The following is a 19,239-nucleotide window of genomic DNA, read 5'->3' on the forward strand; positions in this document are numbered from 1 at the left end:
GTTTTTTATCCATCAAGAGAAATTGCAGATAAACTCTGATCTTTTACATTTATTCATTTGATTAGGCAGTTTAGTACTAGTGTCAAGTTATTAATCATTAATTACTATTACTACTACACATTACCAATTTTATGAAACTGAAGCAAGGCAACCATCTTTATACCATCAACGATTAATCAATCCTTACAGAACACCCCTTTTACTTTAATAGCCATGGTAGAGACACGTACTAGGAAAAGTTGCCATCAGAACTAGAATCATAGGGCCTATTCAGTGAGGTGTGAAAAATATTTTGATTAAGTGGGCATAAGAGAGTCCAAATTTAAGTGAGTCTAGATTGGTGTAAGTTAGGCCACAAGATTCAAGTCCAATATGAGCAGCTACTTCAATATAAGCTTTCCTGAGTTATCCTCTCTTTTTTTATGACCATTGGTACATACACTACCATCTGACTTCCTTCTGCCCACTTACCAATGTTGCATTTACATCCCCTTACACACCACCACTGAGTCTGGTCCTTTCCTTCTGCTCTTGAAAGTATCCTCCGCCAAGCTAACTCAACTAGAAGACCTAGATAAAAGGACTACCAGGCACATTGCATAAGCACCTAAGCAAGGACAGCATCAGCAGAAACCTATATTACGAGAAGACAACACGATTTACCATGGAGGGCCTAATCCAAAGGCCACTAAAGCCAACAGAAAATGGAGGACACTAAAAGGTTTTGGTTTAAATGAGACATTTGTTATGTACCACTTGCACATATACTGTCAGACAATGAGGACAGCGCCTTATGAAGTATACCACTGAAATATGGTACAAAGGTTCTAGATTGGGGCCTTTATTTCCAGGCACATAGTGTCTCCTGTTGAAACAAATTCAAAAGCAGCACTGATGAGCTGCATGCAGCCATTGTAGCTGGAAAGAGAGAGAAATTGTGATGCATCTCCTTGAGAGTATGAGGAGCCTCCTTTCCTAAAAGAAAAACTGCTCCTGACAACAGGCTCATATTAGGGTATTGCCTCTCAAACTCTGAGAAGTGACACTCAGTGGATTAATCTTTGGCTGTACAAAAGTGTAATGGCTAGATGCAGGCTAGTGAAAGTGTCTGCCAAATGTTGCATATCTATGCATATACCAGCACTAACAGTTAATCAGGCTTGACTACATTGGCAGACAGGCCTCACTAGTGGAAGTTTCAGGTATGCCAAACCCACTAATTTTACATGGATTTTCCCCATGCTACTCCAATGTCCCGAGAGTAATATCCTGGAAATAATCCCTTTCTGCACAGGTTGCATTTATATTTCACGCGGTGTGGCTGCCTCTTCTCCAGCCAGCATTCCACTGGGCCACTTCTCTTGGTCCGACTGCAGCACCTTAACATTTATTTATGTGTAAAGTAAAATTATTGTTGACATTATCTTGTTCAAGCCTGTTTAGCTCCAGCTTGCCACTTCCCGCCTGGGCCCTATAACTGATTGTTGTGGCAAATCCAAGTTAAAATTCTGTCATCAAACAGGAAGTCATGGCAGGGAAGGGAGTTTCATGTAGCCTTAAATTGCCTATTAGTTCTCCTATTTCAATATTGTGGTGCCAGCAGTGTGTCTTCTACTAAATCTCCACTGGGGAGGATGGGCCCATAGATTAAATATCCATCTAGTTTCTGCTTGTTCTGTGACCCACCCATCCCCCAGCTTTCATGACAAATGCTCTAGGCTCAGTCCCCCAGCACTCTGGCAAACAGAATTCCCTTCTCCCTCAAGGAGGGAGAAGTAGAAGAGAGACCCGCAGAGGACAGGCCCACACTTCGCTCCATTCCTAGAAGGGGTTTCCGAGTTACAAAGAAGGGAAATAAATCCCCTAGATGGGACCTAGGAATGAAATTGAAGTTAATATGGAAGGAGCAATGGTATAAAATTGAAGAACATCATTTAGGACAGGTCTGAAGTTACACTGAATATCACCTGCTTCCTAGACTTAGCAATCAGAAACCAAGGTTTACAAGGTACTTAAAAAGAACAGTACTTGTGGCACCTTAGAGACTAACAAATTTATTTGAGCATAAGCTTTCGTGGGCTACAGCAATGCCCCTCTGCCATGTACATTGGCCAAACAGGACAGTCTCTACGTAAAAGATTAAATGGACACAAATCAGACGTCAAGAATTACAACATTCAAAAACCAGTTGGCGAACACTTCAGTCTCCCTGGCCACTCGATTACAGACCTAAAAGTCGCAGTATTACAACAACAAAAACTTCAAAAACAGACTCCAACGAGAGACTGCTGAATTGGAATTAATTTGCAAATTGGACACCATTAAATTATGCTTGAATAAAGACTGGGAGTGGATGGGCCATTACACAAAGTAAAACTATTTCCCCATGCTTATCTCCCCCCACCCACCCATCCACCCACACATACACAGTCCCTCATATCTCCTTGTCAATTGCCGGAAATGGGCCATTTTCATTACCACTACAAACAGTTCTTTTTCTCTCCTGCTGATAAAAGCTCACCTTAACTGATTACTCTCCTTATAGTGTGTATGGTAACACCCATTGTTTCATGTTCCGTGTGTGTGTGTGTGTGTGTGTGTGTGTGTGTGTAATCTTCCTACTGTATTTTCCACTACATGCATCGATGAAGTGGGCTGTAGCCCACGAAAGCTTATGCTCAAATAAATTTGTTAGTCTCTAAGGTGCCACAAGTACTCCTGTTTTTTGCAAATACAGACTAACAGGACTGCTACTCTGAAACCTGTCAAGGTACTTAAAGGTTCACTCTGGGAACCTATTTCATTGTTAACACATGCATTTGCATTTGGAGAACCAAACTTGTTTCCTTTTATCTTCAAATACGAATGGACATTCATAGCAATTGCAGAAACACTGTCTGACCCTCACTGGCAAAGCCTCTGCTGACACTGGAAATGCTCCAGTTCATTCTCAAAATTGACAACTTGTAAATTTAGCAAAAATAAACTAAAATCCAGATAGGACTTTGACCATAAAATCTCTAACAAAACACAAAGTGAATTTTTGGAAGAGAACTAGTCTGTAACTAGATTAAGAATGTACAGAAGTGTACCATGATTATTTTAACAATCTGACCTTTACAACGGCTCTCTCTCATATCTGCTGTGTCATTGCTTTGGTAACAGTATAGCAGACATGCTGAAAACTGCTATGTAACAGCCTAGTTTCTCAGAAGCTGCATTTCGATTCCTGTTGCAATATTAATGTGATTTGTTGTTTTAACAGAATCTTGTTATATTTTTAAAAGAAAGTCAGCATGACTTAGTGTAAGACGAATGTACCAAACACTTGCTGGTTGATAAAAAACATGGGCAAAAGTGACTTGGACCTTACCTTCTCATGGGTGACAGCTGCAGACAGAGTAGATCTTATTGTAGCTCAGATTGTAGGTAGGAGTAGCTGCAAGAATAGCTACTTTAGCTAGCCAATTTTTAAGATGCCCTCCCCCGATGAATACCTTACTCAGTAAAATACATTATAAGATTATAAATTTGTCAACCCAATCTAATCTCAGTTGTTTTGCTTCTTGGCAGACATTTTATCAAAGTGTTGTGGGCACTATTTTATTACTACCACCATTGTTAGCTAATATTTCTATTGAGGCATCTCTAAAGTAGGTCTTTCAATCTCAGATTGAAAAGTTTTAGAAAAGAAGAGAGGGTTATTTTAACTATGAAAGTAACTGGTACATCTACTCTTGACCTGTATTTACTCCAGAAGTCGAAGAAAATGGGAATGTTGATCTAATAATAATAAAAATCCATTCTTTAGATGAAATTCTAGTTATTGAGGTTCGTTCAGCCCATCTCCAGGGGCTGTCCAAAATCTCAGGATGTCTTCTGCAGAGACATGGACGCAATGCTTCTTCTATTCAACACTTCCTTTCTCAATAGGAGTTCTAAACATCCAAGGTTGCCCTTTGCAATACATATTAATCATTTTTTTCCTTTCTAATCAATATAACATTTCAATATACAATGTTTTTACATCTACCTTTTTTTAGCCATCTCTCCTACAAACCTTTCAATTCTCCTGGCAGTGAATATTCTATCACTATTATCACAGTCAGATATCAAAAGGGAAGTGCTTTATATCTGATTATGAAACAGTAAATCAAAGATGTTAGTTTTGTAACAGGTTAGCAAGAAAAAACACTATTTCTCTACTTTGTGTTTCAAAACTAAATATATGAAATGGCCATTTTCAGCCAGCCAGGGGGATATATTATCATCATTTATTTAGTACTTAAACAACGAGCTTGGTCCTGTACAAAAACACAAACACAACACCTGCCCCCAAACAGTTTACACTCCACAAGACTAACATCAAAGAAAGGACACACTGAGAAATACAGATTGGGGAGCAGAGGAAGGAAAGCTGAGATGAAAGTTGGTCTTATGGTTTAAGTACTGTACTAGGATTCAGGGGGCCTGGGTTCTTCGGCGGCAGGGGTCCTTCTGCTCCAGGTCTTTGGGGCACTTCGGCGGCGGGTCCCGGAGCGAGTGAAGGACCCACCACCGAACTGCCACTAAAGACCTGGAGCGGAAGAAGCCCTCACCGCCGAACTGCTGCCGAAGACCCGGAGCGGAAGAAGCTCTGGGTCTTCAGCAGCGGGTCCTTCACTCACTCTGGGTGTGTTTGGCGGCACTGAAGGACCTGCCGCTGAAGACCCATCGAAAACTCAAATTGCCCCACTTGCCCCCCCACCGTGGGCGGCCCTGATAATAATTCTTATCTTGCCAGTTTAGACTATAATCTGTTCAGAACAGGGATCATCTTTTATTAAGTGTATATACAGCACCTAGCACAACAGATTTCAGCCTCAGTTGTTGCATCTAGGCACTAACGGAATACAACTAGCAGTAACCCCAGCATCGCCAGTATTCCCACCCAGAACTACTGTTGTAAACTCACTGCTTGTGGACTTCACAGAAGTGTGTTTTCATGAGGGATTTAAATGAGGAGAGGATAGTGGCTTAGTGAAGTAGGACAGGGATTTCATTTCACACATGGAAAAATTCTCAAACACAGGAGCAGCAGAATGAGGGTACTGAGCATGGCAGAACAGAAGAGACACAGAGGAAGCCTACGTGACTAGCCTGACACGTAGGCTAGGGAGTAGCGGTAACAGGGCCTTGAAGGTGAGCACAAGTAGTATGAATCTGGTGCAGTGTGCAAGGTAGACCCCATAGGGGGTCCAGTATAAGGCTAAGGATTCAGACTTGACTACAGGATTGTCTGACATCAGCTAGAGAGCTATTTCCTCCTAAGAACAGAAGAACGGCTGTCCTAGGTCAGACCAATGACGCATCTAGCCCGGTCTCCTGTCTTCCGACAGTGGCTAGTGCCAGGTGCTTCAGAGGGAATGAACAGAACAGGCAATCACTGAGTGATCCATCCTCTATCATCTACTCCCAGCTTCCGGCAGTCAGAGGCTAGGGACACCCAGAGCATGGGGTTGCATCCCTGACCATCCTATAATTTCTCATAGCAAAGGGAGAAATACAAAAAGGGTCAAGGGTAAGATAAGATAAACAATCTGCTTAATAGCCAGTTACAGGCCTGCTTTATTTTACCCCACAATGAGCTAGTACACAATCAACATCATCAACTGACAGCTCCCCAAGAGACTTCATGTCTGCATCCTACCCCTGAAACTATGACCATGTCCAGCTTACAACATAACCAGCAAAGGGCATCTCTTAAGAGAACTTTTATACACCTCTACCTCGATATAACGCTGTCCTCAGGAGCCAAAAAAATCTTACCGCGTTATAGGTGAAACCGCATTATATTGAACTTGCTTTGATCCACCGGAGTATGCAGCCCGGCCCCCCCGGAGCACTGCTTTACCGCGTTATATCAGAATTCGTGTTATATCAGGTCCTGTTATATCGAGGTAGCGGTGTAGTTACAAACTGGAAGCAGCATTAGAGGAGCCTGGGCTTGTGTTCTTGGTCGGACACTCCCCCAACAGAACGTTAACACTTCTATTAGTACAGACTAATGCTACAGAGCCTCTCTCTCTAAAGTGTGTCAGCTCTCACAGGACTCTGCATCGTGGGGCTGGGAAGTCTATTACACCACGATTTCTAAAAGGATGGTTGCAGCTTCTCCTGCTGAAATATGCCTTTGTCCAAGTAAAACATGACATTTTAAAATGGAAGCTATTTTAAATACAGGCTGAATATTCTTGAAGTCTATGAGGCAATCGTTTGAATTGCTGCACCTTTGCTTTTAAAAAGTCAGGCATTTCTGTGTCTGCATTCTGCTTCACAAAAGAGGCGGTTTTTAAAAAAAGAAAAAAAATTAACAGTGAAGGTGCTGCAGTTCAAACTATGCTGCATTCTTTAGCATTTACCCTTACTTCAGAGCCCAGTCTGGCGGGCAGGGGAGGAGAGGAGAGGGGCAAGATAGGGGGTGTTGAATGCCTCTTGAACAGAAGGTGCTCATCACAATTCCAGGAGACATGTAGCATTTTATAGGAACAGGCCCTAAAACATTAGCATAGCGAGGTTCATAAGACCCATCCTCAATTTTCTAAAGACCCATATTGCCTTTGGGATGCTGTGATTATTCCATGAATTGGTAACAAGTAGTTTACAAATGTAAAGTACCTTTTATCTCAAGGTCTCTAAGAGAACATCACATCTATATTCATACACTCAGCCACTGAAATGCAGCCACTTCTAGGGTGGCAGATGGACCACACATTGTGTAATAAGTGGCAGAAGGAGAAGAAAATTTGGCCAAGGCTGTCAAGGCAAATCTTTTATGTGACATGTGCCTTGAGAACTTCAGTGTCCATGCAGATCAGAGAGAGCTCATTTTTTCAAATGTCTTGTCTGAGAGCCCCAGACATAGTAAACTGCAGAGTACTTAATTTTTTGACCTAGAAGAATAAAGAGCTGAGTCAGCCTTGCTGGGATTCAAACTTCCCAGGAGTCAAAGAATTTCAAACCCAATAGTTAGACGACTATTATATAATACAGGGCAGGAAAAAAGGTATAGTTTCTGCACTACCGGATTCTTTCCTTTCCCTAGAGGCTTAATGGCAACCCATGCCCAGAAGCCACAGCTTTTCCTAAGGCTTTTTAGCAACAAGCCATAATTTTATCCTGGTAAACAAGGCTCTATCAGCACCTAACATCTCCCTGTGTGCCCAATACACCAGAACGGATGTTATTTATCTAATTTTCAAAATTAATAATACAATTCCGGTTAAATTAATTTATAAGACACACACAGAGATTTGGTTAAATAGGTAAACAAATAACATCTCCTTTATTTTAAGATGAGAATTGAACCCATTACATATAATAAAATTGAAAATTCTATAAAAAGGGCTAATGAATTAACACAAGCAATGATCTGACCCTAGCTTAAGAGAAATTCCACGTGTTCTCTCGTTGCCTGTCTTTCTAGATATGCAGCCGATTTAGCCATCCTTCAGGAATGCTGAAGACCAGCCCACACCTCCTCCCTACACATTAACTGATTAAGAGCATGTGTGCCTGTTTAATAAGGGAGGTGGCTGCCTGTACTGGCTCTCCTGGAAAGAGGAAAGCATCCCAAAGTCTCTGTCATTAAATATGTCCATTTAAAAGTGTATGAACACAGACCTTCATATAAGGGTGAAACTCCCCTCACTGGACCTCAGCTTCCATATTCTTCCTCTTCAACTGAGAGGAGAATTCTGCTCTTAAAAGATTTTTCTCAAATCCCCAGAGATAATTAGCTTTAGGATGAACCCTTACAGTCAGCTTTGCATCCCTGTATTGGTAAACGTATATTTTGTCCTGAAACATGATATTCTAAATAAATGGCTAATATCAGTATGTTTCATGAGTGCAGGGCCAGCTTTAGGAAGTGTGGGGCCCGATTCAAATAGTTTTGATGGGGCCCCGGCAGCGTTGACTTTAAAAAAACATGAAAAAAACCACATGGGGCTTCTATTCACCGGGCCGCGCTCCTAGTTTTTGGCGGCGGGTCCTTCACTCGCTCCGGGTCTTCGGTGGCACTGAAGGACCCGCCGCCAAAGACACAGAGCGCCGTCGGGTGAGTAAAAATTAAAAAGGCGCCTCTAGCCAGGGAAGGGATTCTCTGCCACTTGCCCCCCCACTCGGCGCGGGGCCCTCTTAGGCGCGGGGCCCAATTCGGGGGAATTGGTGGAATTGGCCTAAAGCCGGCCCTGCATGAGTGTACACTCACCTCAGTATAACACATGGGGCATATAGTACAATGCAATATCAATTCAGTGTCTAATGTAGAAGGGGAGCATACAAGACTCCTGTATGAATTCAAATGGAGCAATGATTTTCTTAAATACAGGGGCCTGAATACCAACACTATTGACCATCTGCAGCTCCCAGTGAAGTCAATGGCACTCAGTACCTACAAAAGTCAGGCCTCAAAGCCTGTTAGTAGTTTTTACATGGCTCAGTAATTAATTTTATATTAGGGGTGAATAAATAAAGAGACATTGGGAGGGATTTTCAAAAGTGCCTATGTGAGTTAGGAGCACAAATCTTATTGACTTTAATAGAACTTGTGCTCATAAAACACTTATGCACTTTTGAAAAGGCCACCAATTCTGACTCAGCTTTGGGTTCTGCGGTTGAACATAACATTTGACCAATTCACTGCCAACCTCCTTTTCTAGTTTACACTCTAGGGATGGACTCCTGGGCCAATCAGAAGACAGCCCTCTGCAAAACTAAAAATAAAATAAAAAAATCCAGGGATGGGAGCTTTGGAGCACATGCATCTTCCATGTTGATTCTGGGGCAGGGCAGGGGGAGGGAGAAGTCTGTTCTACATAGGAGGCATGATAATTGCATTACAACTTACTGACCCAAACATCTGACTAGTGTCAATCTTGTGAATATTGATGCTGCAGTTGGTCTGTCAGACTGTATGACTGCTGGGTTGGGAGGAGACAGATTTTTGCTTGACCCCTAGCACTCAGCTCAATGTTGCACAGCAATGGTTAAAATTAATGTTCTATAATCACATTCTTACCAAGACAAAGCTTGAGAAGTTAGTAATTCTGCAAGTGCTTTATGGGATACCTCTGTTTCTCACCACACCTCACTGTGCAAGTGTGCATGTAGAACTCTATCATTAATACAGGAGAGTCTTCCCCCCCCCGCCCATGTGCAGATATAGGCAGGATTTTTCATTTCCAGAACAGTCCAAATTCAGGCACTTAAACAGATTCCATTAAGAATCTCCCTGATTTCAGGCAGGGCCAGCTCCAGGGTTTTTGCCGCCCCAAGTGGCGCAAAAAAAAAAAAAAAAAAAAAAAAAAAAAAAAAGCTGCAATCCCGATCCCGATCTGTGGCGGCAATTCGGCGGGAGGTCCTTGGCTCCGAGAGGGAGTGAGGGACCGTTCGACGAATTGCCTCCGAATAGTTGGACAGTGCCGCCCCTCTCCGGAGTGGCCGCTCCAAGCACCTGCTTGGCAAGCTGGTGCCTGGAGCCGGCCCTAGTTTCAGGAACTATGAACAAAAGGAAACAATGGAAACAAAATTGAAAACACCCTGTAGGTTTGCTGCTTTTGATCCCTGCTGGAAACAGGTTTTATTGTTCTGATCGTGTCATTATACCTTAACAACAACCAGAATTGCATTATTTCTAGTAAGTTTCAACAGCACAAGCGGCCAAGATTGTTGGGAAGGAAAATTTCTATTTCTTTAGTACCATTCTCCCCAACTGATGCCCCCTCTCTTCCTCTCCCTCTCCCCCCCCTCTCTCTCACACACACACACACACACACACCCCTCTGCCCTCCCACACCCTCTAGGGCATATATTAAATAAACAATAAAACCTCGCTAATTAAGATATTCAGCTGGACCTGAGATCAGCACTGGCTGTGTTGCTCCAAGAAGCCAGCATTGTCATACCAGCTCCTATGTCAGTGGGTGTTTCCAAAGCAAACAATGTGTGTGTGTGTGTGGGGGGGGGAGGGTAGAGAAAAAAAGCTTTGAAAAAATGTAATTCTTTCAAATTATTAGAAAAATCCTAAAATCATTTGCACTGTACATCATCCATTCCTTTACAATTTCACAGGACTTTGTTTCCCTAAACTATTTCCTATCATTCATAGGAAAGTCTAGTCCTGAAAAATTCTAGTGACAGTGCAAATTATATGCAAAGTCGGAAGAACACATCTTATATGTACTAATAATGTCATGTACTCCATCCAATCCTATGCTGTTTTCTCTCTCTGACAACCTTTAGTTACATCCATGCTGATGATGCACGTTAAGGCTATCACATGAATTGATCCCCAAAAGTTGTTAGCAAAAATGCATTATTCACTAGAATTTCCATAATTCAACCACCAGCCAGACTTCCTCCCTCTTCCTTTTGCTAACTCATACCTTCTGAGTGAACATATTGAACACCCAGAGATTAGAGATTACACCTTTTGCACCATAAACCATCACAATTCATTTTAACAATCACAGTAAGCAAAGCAATAGCACTATGATAATTATCTACCTTTTTGTGTTTTGCAGTTTAACGCAAAATATATTATGCTCAGACCACACTGGAAATAGTGTATATGATGCAGTGCAGACTGTCTAATTAAAAATCTAGGAGCTCCATTTCAGCTAGTGCCAGATGAGACCATCATGCCTGTCCCTATGAAAAGGGATCAGATCTGATTACATGTACTGGTTTTATGCTTCATATTTAATGCTTTTTGGTCCTTTATATCTGATTAACATTACTAAAAGATTAGTGGTTGCTATTCCTTCCTGCTATACTTTTAAAATACAAACTAAAGCTGAGCAACACAGTGCCAGAGACCACTCCCTAATTCCTAGTGGACATATTATATTGATCAATTAAACTGACATGTGTCTGGTCTTTTCTTTGCTTCTAATCATGTACACATTCAAAAAAACAAAACAAAACAAAGAATTAACATTGTTCTATCCAAGCCAGTCAGATTAACTTGGAAGTTAAGTAAAATGAACGTGGTTGCCAGAAACAAGACCATGATATAAAATAGAAGCCATTAGACACAATAAAGAGTTTATAAATTTTGCAGGCGTTGGGTTATAATTCAGTCGACGGTGGTCCTAAAATGTATGTATATTTTCCCCATACTTGCAGAGGGAGCCATTACAATTTTTCATACTCTATTTTATTCATGTAAAGATCAGCAACACTTGAAAAGCCTGAATCTTTGACTACATCTTTTACTGCAATTGCAGCAGAGAAGAGAGACTTGTTTTATATCTAATAAAGAGTATATCTTAGATCCACTAAATACATATTATGGTTTAGTAACAAAAAAGAGATGGAAAGGAAGGAATTCAGTAATACAGCTGGAAGCTTTCAAAATAAATACTTGATATAAAGGGATGATAGAATTCAAAACAAATTTTGTCTAGCTGTTTTGTTTTTAAAATACCAACTGTATAGTATAGAACAGAACCACTTGTCAAAGCAATACAGTGCCAACTGCTTATTCAGCATTGTGTAGCATTTTGTGTACTACCATATTATTGAAAACTCAGTGGAATTAAATAATAATATTCACACGCACACCCCAGAAGAGTTCATAAGTTAAAAGAAGAGTGCTACAAAAAATATTAATCCTTCAATATAAGGAGGGAAAGGATTATTTGACCTTTGCAACACTATAATTGTGAACAGCTGTATGTTCTATTTCAGAGAAAAAACATATTGTTATTACAATAATTTAGATGTGAAATTCAGATATATTCTGTAGAGGTCCTCAGGATATCATACACAAATACAGCAAAGATTATAATAAATATTTCTGCCTGGCTGTGCCTCCTGTAGGCCTTTGTCTTAGCCTAACTGTCTGAAAAAGATATTTAGGCATGCAACGTCTTTCTTCAAAACCCATTTTCACAAGGCAAATCCCACACATTCTAATTTTAGAAGAGACTCATATGAAATCAGGAAAGCAGTGGTGCAATTAAAAACAAGACTACATTTAGCACTTACCATCTCCTGTTCAAACCATTCTCTTTTGATGTTTACGGCACATCTGTGGGATGCAATACTAGGAGGTGCCTTGTGTGACCTGCTGCATGATGCTGTGACATCAGTTCAGATGATGCAGCTCATTATGGGAAAGACTGCTGTTGCCATGGCAACTGAGATGTGATAGGAATCCTTACTGCATTTCCAGGGGAGCCTGAGACAATAAGGAAGCCCTTTAAAGAAATAGACAAAATGCAAAAGGACTCTTAAAGTGCCACGCCATAAGATTATAGTGTCCATGTAACAATACATGTTTTCTCATTGAGTTCAAATTTAGACAGGAAGAAATTATTCCCCCGCTATGGTAACAAATTTAGACACAGGAGTTTAAAATTATTTCCATATAGGGCACTTAAAAATTAACTATAAATTCATTAATGACAAACAATTTAATAAACTAATATTGTGGCTAATACACAAAGATGCTTGTTTTAGAAGAATTTCTGCCATTTTAATATTAAGCCTGTTGTAACATGAGCTATTTAAGGAATAAAAGGTGCCACTCTGCCCCACATCAGATGTGAGATTCTTGAGAAAATTTTCCTTGCCGGTACTAAAAAGAAAACTGGATTAAAAACTTTTACGTTCTCAACATTTTATGCTGTTAAATAAGTTACTGTGCTTTGTTTTTAAAGAAAAAAAAAAACCACCATTTCTATTCACAAGAGAAGTTTCTAGTCAGCCAAGTAAAAACCTCCTTATAATTTTTCAGCTGTAGGCCAACCTGCAGTACCATCTGCATGCTGAGTAGCCTGGCTTTCTTCTGCCCATCAGGCAGACACACAAATGAAGATTTAGAAAGCTTGCCGGCAATCTGCATGCTTCCTGGTCCACTCTACCGTGAGCCCCCTACTCACAGCAGTTGAAGGGAAACATATTGAAAACAAACGAACCTCCTCCTAATTTGCATAGGGCTTTGGATTGGTAGACCAGACTGTTAGAAATTACCTTCAGCACCTGGAATTCATCCCCCCTTCCTTGCAATAGCTGAAGTAGGGATGTCTGACACAAGTATTAACTAGAATGGTGTGAAAATGAGAATTCACAACTGAAGGAAAACCAGCACATTTTTGGCTTTTTGCCAATTCTATTGGATGAGAAAGAATCTGGCAAAACTCCTTTTTCCTTTCATGAAAATCCCTTTTTACATGGTAGAAAAGGACAAAAGATCTGGACCTTGTAAGCTGTAGGCTTTCCCAAGGGGAAACAGAGGCCAGAGATCCAAAGAGAATTTAGACCCTAAAGGTGTCCAATAAACTCTGGAACCAGTGTTGAGACCAGAGCTGTATGACCCACTAGATCTCAAACTACACATAAGAAGTTCCTTTACTCCTGATTTTAGATACTGTGCCATAGGCAATTACTAAAACTTAGTCAGAAAGGAAAAAACAGGGCCTTAGATTGTTTGCTTAGAGCATCAACTGCTTGTAAAATATAAAGCCACTTCCTACAATTAGGAATGCTCATGGCCCTTGTGACCTGTACTGGACCCTTGATGGCCCCAAGTACTTTCAGTGCTCCAGTCATGCTTATAGAATCAGAACTGGAAGGGACCTTGAGGTATCATCTAGTCCAGTCCCCTGCAGTCATGGCAGGACTAAGTATTATCTAGACCATTAAGTTCTAACTTAACCCCATACTACTGCAAACAAAGAACCCCAGCCCCAAGGTACTCTCACACTGAGTGAGACTGGTGTTCAGAATAAAAGTTTGGACAGAAAACCTGTAAAGATTGTTCTATCTGATCCAGTCAGAACAACTTGGAAGATAAGTATTCTCTCACTGTGGGCAGAACAAACAAGTGGTTCAGATCTGAAATCTATGGGCATAGAGTGACCAGAGAAAGAATGATTATATTGAAAAAATAGAAACTGTGAGCCCTAAACACAAAAAAGACTCAAGATACAAGTTCATGCTCACAAGATATTTTCAGCTCATTTTTATTTTTGAGTGTTTATCCACAGAGAATTTTTTAATTACTTCTACAAAATAAACAGACATTAACCACATAAAAATAGGATTTATATTGGTTTGGTACATTTAGTCTAGGAAATTGATTGAGTCTTCTCCAAGTATTTATAATGTGCGGATCACCATGTTATCAAAATAACTCAATATTCTAAAAGTTTAAGTAAAGGGATCTCTATTTCTCTCCTTCCAATTGCTGTTTGGTAGAATTTTTTTTTATTACTATTGCTACTACGTGGAAAAAGTGAATTTTATATTTTCTTATGAAGGTGATGGGATTCAATTCAAATTCATACAAATGGCTGAGTGGGAATGAATAATAAGCTGGCTGCTAAGAACATCTTGTGTCTCCATAAGCCTGGCCTTTGGGTTGCAAACTGCATTGTTCTTGAAGAATGTAATTACTGTGGGAGGTCAAAATCACAGAAGCTGGACAAGTGCAGTGTTGCAACTTGAGCAAATGGGATTGCAGAGCCATCCCGTCTCAGGTGCACATGGTGCATTGTGTCCACGGAGCACTGCCTGCAAGTGTTGCAGGACTTGTGCACTGTTACACATATTTCACAATGTCCAGCTCAGTTCTCTGGAGAAGGTGTACGTCTATGGTATATTATGTCTGCTGGTACCTGCTCACAATTGGATCAGCTCTGGATCTGGGGGCCATTATTATGAGGCGCACTATCACATTTGGATCAGTGTCCAAAATCTTCAAAATCCTAAAATTCCTTATCCCCAAACTTTGTTTTACCATCTTTGAATGTGACGGTCTCAACTGGTGGTTCTGATCATTACCAGATAGTGATCAAACCAACAGACAAAGGGGGTGCCACTGTAGTCCTCAACCAGGATTACTACATTAAAAAGGCCAGTCAACAACTCTCCAACACCACCTACTATAAAGAACTCAAAGGCCCCACACTACAATTTACCCAAGAACTTAAAAATATCATCAACTCCTTCTCCAAACAACTCATCCCCCCAGGAATCCACCCCATGGACTATCTACATGCTTCCCAAGATACAAACAAGGGAACAGTAGACCCATCATATCTGGCCACATCACTCTTACTAAAGAAATACCAAGACTTCTAGAAACCATCCTCAAGTCACTCACCACACAAAGGGTCAGCTTCCTCCAGGACACGACTGACTTCCTCCACAAACTACGCAACATTAACAACCTCCCTCAGAACACCATCCTTGCCACCACGGATGTCGTCACTTCCCTATTCACCAACATGCCGCACAATGACAGCATAGCTGTCTGCCTCATATATTTACAAGAAAATGGACAGATATTCACTCCAAACACATCACCAAACTCATCCATTCCATCCTCACCTATAACAATTTTACATTCAACAACACACACTTTGTCCAAACCACTGGATCAGTCATGCGTACTAGGATAGCTTCCTAGTATGCCAACCTCTTCATGTGCCACCGTGAAGAAGAATTTCTGGAAAAATGCACTATGAAACCAATGATATACCTGAGATACATCAGTGATATTTTCATCCTCTGGACAGATGGTTTAAACTCCCTTTGGGATTTCTATCACAACTCCAACAACCACCACCTGTCCATTAACCTGTCTCTGGAAGACTTCCATACTAGCATCAACTTCCTGAACCCCTCAATGAGCTTCAGCAATGGAATCCTACAGACAACCATGTACAAGAAACCCATGGATCACCATCCCTACTTTCATAGATCCAATAAACCACCTCAAATGCACCAAGAAATGGGTTATCTACAGCCAGGCACTCAGTTAACATTCTGATATGCTCTGAGGAGAAAGTCTGAGATATACACCTTAGCACACTCAAAACTGCCTTCACCAAACAAGGACACTCCAGAGAAGTAGATCACATCACAGAATGGGCCAAATTCCCCAAGAGAACCGCTTGAGTACAGAAATAAAACCCCTTCTGACCACACACCCCTAGTTCTCATCTACCATCCCACACTTGAACCCATATAGGACATCAAACAACCTCAACCCATATTTGCTGGGAACCCTATCCTGAAAGAAATCTTTTCTGAACCCCCACTTCTGGCCTTCAATCAATTCCCAACCTCTCCAAGCCCATCATCAGAAGCAAGCTCCGCACATACCAGGACACATCAACTCAAAACAGCATCCAATTCTGCCACAACAATAGATACAAAATCTGCAGATATATCTCCACTGCTACAATGATAAACACTTTCCCCCACCAACCCCACCTTTCAAGATTCATGGATCCTACACATGCTTTTCACAACATACAGTATACTCATCCAGTGCACTAAATGCCCCAACAACTACTATGTGAGTGAAACCAGACAATCATTACACTCTCAAATGAACTTGCATGGGGGGTGGGGGAACCCTATCACCTATGAGTAAACACTTTTCACAAAGCGAGCACTCTACATCTGACCTATCAATTCTCATCCTCAAAGGAATGTCCCCCAGGGACGCTTTCAAAAGACAAGCCTGGGAGCTTAAAATTTATTCCTCTGCTAGACACAAAAAATCATGCACCGAACAGAGAGATTTCAGAGTAGCAGCCATGTTAGTCTGTATCCGCAAAAAGAACGTCTCGAAGGTGCCACAAGTACTCCTGTTCTTTGAACATAGAGACTGGATTTATGGCTTATCGTAACAATCTGTAACCCATTAACCCGCACCGGCCCCCCTTTTTGTGCTATGATTGCAGAGGTGTTAATGGGCCACTCTGCCTTGAATGGGCCCTTAGAATATGCTAAACAATCTGTTCCAGCATTGCAGCAAAATGCAAGGTGGGAGTTCCTTTCTGAGACCTGAAAAACAGCTCCATGTAAGCTCGAAAGCTTCTCTCTCTCTCACCAATAGGGGTTGGTCCAATAAAAGATACTACCTCACCTACCTTGTGTCTCTCATATCATACAAACACCCATACTAGGTCAGACCAAAGGTCCATCTAGCCCAGTATCCTGTCCTCCAACAGTGGCCAATGCCAGGTGCCCCAGAGGGAATGAACAGAACAGGTAATCATCAAGTGATCCATCGCCTGTCGCCCATTCCCAGCTTCTGGCAAACAAACAGAGGCTAGGGACACCATCTCTGCCCATCCTGGCTAATAGCCATTGATGGACCTATCCTCCATGAACTTCACTAGTTCTTTTTTGAACCCTGTTGTAGTCTTGGCCTTCATAACATCCTCTGGCAAGGAGTTCCACAGGTTGACTGTGTGTTGTGTGAAAAAAATACTTCCTTTTGTTTGTTTTAAACCTGCTGCCTATTAATTTCATTTGGTGACCCCTAGTTCTTGTGCTGAGAAGGAGTAAACAACACGCCCTTATTTACTTTCTCCACACCAGTCATGATTTTATAGACCTCTATCAGATGCCCCCTTAGTTGTCTCTTTTCCAAGCTGAAAAGTCCCAGTCTTATTAATCTCTCCTCATACAGCAGCCATTCCATATCCTTAATCATTTTTGTGGCCCTTTTATGAACCTTTTCCAATTCCAATACATCTTTTTTGAGATGGGACGACCACATCTGTACGCAGTATCCAAGATGTGAGTGTACCATGGATTTATATAGAGGCAATATGATATTTTCTGTCTTATCTATCCCTTTCTTAATGATTCCCAACATTCCGTTCACTTTGAGAGCCGCTGCACATTGAGTGGATGTTTTCAGAGAACTACCCACAATGACTCCCAGATCCCTTTCTTGACTGGTTACAGCTAATTTAGACCCCACCATTTTATATGGGATTATGTTTTCCAAAATGCATTACTTTGCATTTATCAACATTGAATTTCATCTGCCATTTTGTTGCCCAGTCACCCAGTTTTGAGAGATCCTTTTGTACCTCTTCAGTCTGCCTGGGACTTAACTATCTTGAGTAGTTTTGTCCATCTGCAAATTTTGCAACCTGACTGTTTACCCCTTTTTCCAGATTGTTTATGAAAGTTAAATAGGAGTGGGCCCAGTACAGACCCCTGGGGGACATCACTATTTGCCTCTCTCCATTCTGAAATTGACCATTTATTCCCACCCTTTGTTTCCTATCTTTTAACCAGTTACTAATCCATGAGAGAACCTTCCCTCTTATCCCATGACAGCTTACTTTGCTTAAGAGCCTTTGGTGGGGGACCTCGTCAAAGGCTTTCTGATAATCTAAATACACTATATCCACTGGGACCAACACAGCTACAATTACACTGTGCTCACATGGGGGCCAAATTAAGGTTTGCACAGGCAGCTGTAACTCTGGCATTTCCAGAAGTTGGAGTGCTTGACTTTGTAATCTTAGGCTATATCTACACTGCAGACCTTACAGTGGCACAGCTGTATCGCTGCAGTTATGCTGCTGTAAGGTCTCCCTGTAGCCACTCTATGCTGGTGGGAGAGAGCTCTCCCACCAGCCTAATTAAACCACCCTTAATGAGTGGCAGTAGCTATGTCATCAGGACAACATGTCTGCCGACATAATAGCACTGGTGTGAACTGCACTGTTTGTGAAACTTATGTCCGTCGGGGCGGGGGAGGGTGTTCTTTTCACACCCTGACCAACAAAAGTTTTACCAATAAGTGTGCCAGTGTAGACAGCCTTAAAATTTAATGTCTTTTTCCTGACTGTAAGATTTACTCCATACCAGTGTGTATACACCTGCTTGAGTAGGAGATTAACAAAAAAACCCATATCTACTTAAGGGGAAAATCCTTAACCAGGTATATAAGCGTCTCATTTTATACAAATACGTATGGTATGGAGCCCTTACCAGGGAGATACTGGTCCTATGAGAAGTGCCCAATTCCCAAATAGATGAAAAGAAGCTCCCCCTTATCAGTAGAGCAGGCAGGACTTACAAGCTCTACCAGTTCCCACAACTACTGTTCTCCCAGTAGAGTCTACCAATATAGAAAAGAAGGAGAGTGGCAAGGACTGTACACTTGTAAACTGCACAATATTCTGTCACAGTAAAACAAACCACCACTTTAGAAGCCTGGAATAACGCACCCCAGGCAGGACTGACCTGTGTTTTCAAAGCTAAGTCTTAAAAATTGCTCTTCATTTTGGGGGAGGGGGAAAGGTCATCTACCATACATAGTATGGTATACAAGTTTGTAACCAGACTGGGGATAGGGAGGGAAGACAACGAAATCCAAATCATTTTAAACCACCATATTAAAGCAAAGCATAATTGTTCAGTAGCACA

General features: G+C 41.3%; 1 protein-coding gene across 3 annotated transcripts in view; it reads right to left on the reverse strand.

The window, feature by feature from the left end:
* Positions 1–12,134, reverse strand: part of AKAP6 (A-kinase anchoring protein 6) — a 383,199-nt gene extending 371,065 nt beyond the window's left edge. For all 3 annotated transcript variants that reach the window (XM_034768678.1, XM_034768679.1, XM_034768677.1), the window contains exon 1: positions 12,034–12,134. The gene's annotated coding sequence lies outside the window, so the exon portion shown is untranslated. The remainder of the gene's footprint in view (positions 1–12,033) is intronic.
* Positions 12,135–19,239: the final 7,105 nt, after the last annotated feature.

This window comes from Trachemys scripta, chromosome 4 (genome assembly GCF_013100865.1).
Source record: "Trachemys scripta elegans isolate TJP31775 chromosome 4, CAS_Tse_1.0, whole genome shotgun sequence".
NCBI classification, from domain to species: Eukaryota; Metazoa; Chordata; order Testudines; family Emydidae; genus Trachemys; species Trachemys scripta.